A 6000-nucleotide genomic window follows, 5' to 3' on the forward strand; every position below is an offset into this window, starting at 1 on the left:
AAAAAGTGTAAAATTTTGGGATTTTTTTTTTTCACGAACATTAATTGTCTGGCACAACGAGTCTGTGTGGAAAATATCAGCTCGATTGGATCACGGGAAGTGGGTTAAAAAACGACCGAAAGATTTGCACGGTCCTAAGCAAGCAAGCACGCGAACTTAATATAAAGGATTTAACAAGTAAACCCGTAAAAACTAAGTTTTTCACTATAAATCCTTTATATGCGTGGCGGCGAACTTAATATAAAGGATTTAAAAATATATTCGCCTGTGGAGGACGCGGGGATCAATCCCGCTACCTTTGGCATGGGAAGCGAGGGCGCTACCAACTGCGCTACTCCGCCACGGCCTGTGGAGGGGTTACGCTCTGGGCTCTTACACTCTGACGTTCAGCCAAAGCCATGAATGCGTTCTATTTGAATATATGTAAAATACATTTTTTTTGCCTAAAAAGTGTCAAATTTTGGGAATTTTTTTTCACGAACAATAATTGTCTGGCACAACGAGTCTGTGTGGAAAATGTCAGCTCGATTGGATCACGGGAAGTGGGTTAAAAAACGACCGAAAGATTTGCACGGTCCTAAGCAAGCAAGCAAGCACGCGAACTTAATATAAAGGATTTAAAAAAGTAACCTGCAGTGCCACACCTATTACCATCATGAGGGGAAAAAATGGTGATCCAATCTCCGACCCCCAGGAACAGGTTTGCAGATTTGCTGAGCATTTCTGTGAAGTCCTGGTGGAGGGGGAATCCCTCGGCATGGAAAACAACTTGGGAAAAAGTGGGGATGACCCTGCTGAGGCTGCGGTGTCTCAATTATCGGTGTCTCAAATATTGGAAGAAGTCACCCCCTGTGAGTGGCTGGCTGAGGTGCCATCTATTGAGGAAGTACTAAAGGCGATCCAGAGTCTGAGACCAGGAAAGGCACCGGGCAGAGATGATCTCCCAAGCAAAATGCTGAGGGCGGGTGGCGTTTGTGCAGACTGCCCTACATGACATCATAACAACAGTCGACCACTGGATGGGTTCCGCAGGATTGGAAGGATGCCCTGATGGCCCCCCTCTTTAAGAAGGGGGACCGCACAGACTGGAACATCCACAGGGGCATTTCACTCCTCAGTTTGCCGGGAAAGGTCCTGGCAAGGATTATTCAACATCGCCTTGCCAGGCACGCTGAGGAGAGGCTTGCGGAGCCCCAATGCGGTTTCAAGAAAGGGCGGTCCTGCACAGATGCCATACTTTCTGTCCGTCTACTACAGCAGAGATGTAGGGAATTCCAACAAAACCTACATCTCTGCTTTATTGACCTGGTCAAGGCCTATGATACCATCAGTAGGCCTGGGCTCTTGGTTATTCTTCGTGCTTTCAGAGTCCCTGACCCTCTGCTCACGATCATTAAGGACCTTTATGATGGTGAGCGGGCCCGGGTAAAACTACATGGCCTGGAGTCGGAGCCATTCTCTGTTCACCTTGGGGTGCGACAGGGATGTCATCTGGCTCTCACATTATTTAACATTTTTCGACCACGTAGTTTGTGAAGCCTTCGATGGCTGTACCGGAGGATTTTCCATCTAGTACAGATACAATGGGAGGCTGATCAATGCCCGGGTACGGCCAAGGGATGGTTCCCTATCTGTATTCCGATAGTCTGGTAATTGCTGCTCACTCAGAGGAGGAGTTGGAGGTTCTGCTGCTGAACCTGATGCGTGCCACTAAGAGGTGGGGCCTTACCATCAGCCCCACCAAAACTAAGCACCTGCCTGGGTATTTTGTACCATTGGACACTCCACCCCCACAACTCCTAATTGGTGATATGGGGCAGTTGTGGAGAGAGTGGAGAGTTTCCCATACCTGGGCAGTGTGCTCATGACTGGTCTCACTCCGAATCAGTTGAGCGGCATTATATTTTCATTGGTTGCTTAACACTGTGTGGAAGCTACCTGGTCTGTCACTCCGCACGAAGCTTAGGGTCTGCTCGGCCACGGTCATTCCCTTCCTTCTCTACGCTTGCAAAACGTGGACCCCCCGAATGGAACATCTTAGCCGGTTAGAAACATTTAGGCTTGCCTGCCTACGATCCATCCTGGGTTTAAGCAGGATGGATTGTGTGAGGAGCTCACAAATCCTTGAAAGATGTGGACAAAGTCCCATCGGTGAGCTCCTCCGGCAGGCAAGGCTGCGTTTGCTGGGTCATGTAGCCCGCATGCCCAGCCACCGCATGCCTAAACAGCTTTTGTTCGGCCAGATCGAGGGGGCTAATCGGGCGCGGCACGGGCTAGAGAAGAGATGGAGTGATGTGGTACAGGAGGACGTGGAGCTGAGTGGACTTGCCGATGACTGGTACCAGCGGTGTCAAGATCGGCCTCTGTAGAGGAGGTTCGTGAAGGCAGCTACTGGGCAGTTTGAGGCAGTCGCCCTCCAACAACGGAGGGCGGAGGAGCGACGCTCACAACAACGAACGGAGCGCCGGGTGGCTAAAGCACAGCAAGTTGGCACAGTAGGGGGCACAGGTGGTGCATCAGCCAGTCATCTCGGTCATCTCGGTCAGTCGACCCGTGGTACCTGAGTCTGCCCCGTGACCTCCTGCCAGCGGGCGTTCGACACTTCACGTGGCCTCAAGGTGCACATGGCCTGGCACAAGCGTCGTGGTGACGTCACCGCCACTTAGTGGCGAATGGCGGTTGTTGTGTCATCGTGTGTGTGTGTGTAATCGTGTCGGTGTGTGTATGTAATCTTGTTGGTGTGTGTGTAATCTTGTTGGTGTGTCATCGTGTGTGTGTGTGTGTAATCTTGTCCGTGTGTGTGTGTGTCATCGTGTGTGTATGTCATCGTGTGTGTAATCGTGTGTGTGTAATCTTGTCGGTGTGTGTTGTGCTCGTGGCCAGCTTCGGTTGACAACCGAGGTCTTCGAATCAATGGAGCAGCACTGCGACTTTTTTTATCGTCCACGTAACGTTGCGTGGGAGGTGCCTGGCCGATGGAGCTGTGGGTCTTGGCCACCATCATTCCTCTTTACGATTGCAAAATGTGAATTCCTTTGCAGGAACACCTGCGCAAATTTGCAACGTTCAGGCTGATCCAGCCAGACTGTATTGTGTGAGGAGCTCGGAGAAGCTTGAAAGGTCTGGACACGGTTCCATCGGTGAGCTCCTCCAGAAGGCGAAGATGCGTGGGCTGGGTCATAGAGCCCGCAGGTCCAGCCACCGCATGCCCAAGCATCTATTTTTGGCTGAATAGAGGGGGCTTACCGGGTCAGTATGGGCGCGAAAATGTATGGGCTGCTGTGTTGTTACAGGATGACTTTGTGCTGAGTGAACGTGCCAGCAACTGGTACCAGCGATGCAAAGATCGGCCTCTATAAAGCAGGCTCGTGGAGGACGCTGCTGGGCAGTCGCAGGGAGCCGCATTGCCAGCAGGGTGGGGCAGAGTGGCGATAAGCATCCACAGGGGAGAGGGGCGGGCAGTGCATCTGTCAGTCCTCTCCGTCAACTCATAACACCTGCGGCTGTCCCATGACCTACCAGCGAACCTTTTACACCTTATTTGCCTTAATCTAGTAAAGGAGGCAACTAGGACGAGTATGGCTCTGCAGTAGAGCCAGTAGCTCACACTCGGAAGGTTGCCAGTTTCAAATCCTGGTTGTGGGTTCAATCAACCATCATCCCTTTCCTTTGGTATCAATAAAAAGGGTCCCACTTTGTACAAGCCGACATTGGCTGTCTATGGGTAGACTCACCTCTGCCTAACTGCAGATTGTAATCATGGTTAAAATGCCTCTTGTACTCAAAGCTTTTGTGACTGCAGGAATTCATATTCTTTAGGTCTTTTGGTAAATTCACGAAGATAATTTTAAAATAACAAAAAACTACGTTTCGATCGCAACACAAGCGGTCGTCATAATGACGTAGTTTTTTTGTTATTTTTTGTTATTTGTTTTGAACCTATCTGCGTGACTTTACCGAAAGACCCAAAGAATATGCGTCTGTAATCACGCACAAAAGCGGTTCGTGAGAAAAGTCAGCGTTGTCTTGGGTGTGAAGCAATGAAATGGCACTTCAAAGTCCGTAGCGAGATGGGGGGGGGGGGTCCACAAAGTGTTGGTTCAGAGTGGCGTGGCAAAGTATCAACAGGTAAATGTAACAAGAATTGACATCGTAAATCTTGACTGAAAGCTTTCATGACTGCAGCAGTTCATATTGTTTTAAAAATGTTTGTTGTTCTATGTGACTTTACCGAAAGACCCAAATAATATAAATTGATATGATAGTCAAACACACCACTCAGTCTAACACACCATTAATATAGTCAAACACACCACTCAGTCTAACACACCACTCACATAGTCAAACACCCCATTAATATACTCAAACACATCACTCAGTCTAACACACCACTCAGTCTAACACATCACTCAGTCTAACACACCATTAATATAGTCAAACACACCACTCAGTCTAACACACCACTCAGTCAAACACATCACTCAGTCAAACACACCACTCAGTCTAACACACCACTCAGTCAAACACATCACTCAGTCAAACACACCACTCAGTCTAACACACCACTCAGTCTAATACACCACTCACGTCTGTGCAATACTTAACTTGGTCAGGGTTCTCGACCAACGAACCAGTCAGTGCCATCGTCTCACCACGGTTGAAGAAGGCTGGAGCAGACCCTTCTGACACAAACATCTACGTTTGCAATACTATACATAATTCCAGTTTGACATTTGTGTCCAGGAAAATTGAAAAACTGGTTTGTAGTCGGCTTGTGGCTTTCCTTGAAGTCAACAGCCGTATACCAAGCCTGCAATCAGCGGTCTGACGCACTCAAGCGACAAACATCCGTCCTGAAGGTCATCCACGATGCATTCATTGCACGTGGTCGTGGTGAAGTAGCGCTGCTCTGCCCACTGGACCTGCCGGCTGCGTTCGATTCATCACCACAGCTACCCATGTGCACGTCGGTGTGCCGTTCATCAACATTTAATTCTTGAAAGACGAACTATTTGGAGTGGTGCAACCTTAGTCCCTCTGCGTCGGGCGTTAGGCGGGGGTTGCTGGTGCAGAGTTTGACCCGCTAGCACGCGGCGACCTAAGCGAGCGCGTGTGACGATAACGTGAAGATTGCGAAAGAGCGTTGAGTGTTGATGCCTGCGAGTGACCGAGATGAGTTTAAGTTGCCACAATTGACATTCACAGCCCACTCCTGACGCCAACTGCACCCCATGATGTATGCATGTGCGTATGTTGAACTTCTCTCGCACCGCATGTGAGCCGACCGTGCGAATCTCCTTGTCCACTGCACGCTGCTCCGCTTGCCACCGCATCTTGATGATGATTACGCAGCCTGCACCACGTTACCTGTACCACCACTACCTGTACCACGTTACCTGTACCACCACTACCTGTACCACCACTACCTGTACCACGTTACCTGTACCACCACTACCTGCACCACGTTACCTGTACCACCACTACCTGTACCACCACTACCTGTACCACGTTACCTGTACCACCACTACCTGCACCACGTTACCTGTACCACCACTACCTGTACTACGTTACCTGTACCACGTTACCTGCACCACCACTACCTGCACCACCACTACCTGTACCACCACTACCTGTACCACGTTACCTGTACCACCACTACCTGCACCACGTTACCTGCACCACCACTACCTGTACCACCTCTACCTGTACCACCGCTACCTGTACTACCGCTACCTGTTGCGGGGCAGCTCCCCTCATATCGCCACTAAGAGGTGCGATGTGCTCCTGTCGATGTGTGTGGCGAACCGGTAACCGATATTTAAGCGTGCTTTTTCATGCGATTGCGAGGAGTGCAAACCGATATCTTTGAGCAGCTTCCTTTATAACTGAGAGACGAAGGGAGCTGCCAATTAAATTTGATCTCCGGGCGCGGCAGGTGAAACAACGGTGCGCGTCTCTAAGTCCCCCGCGCCTCTGCACACGAAGCGGTCTCAATGGGTA

Source organism: Lethenteron reissneri, chromosome 20, assembly GCF_015708825.2.
Source record: "Lethenteron reissneri isolate LAM-NWPU_2019-01 chromosome 20, ASM1570882v1, whole genome shotgun sequence".
NCBI lineage: Eukaryota > Metazoa > Chordata > Hyperoartia > Petromyzontiformes > Petromyzontidae > Lethenteron > Lethenteron reissneri.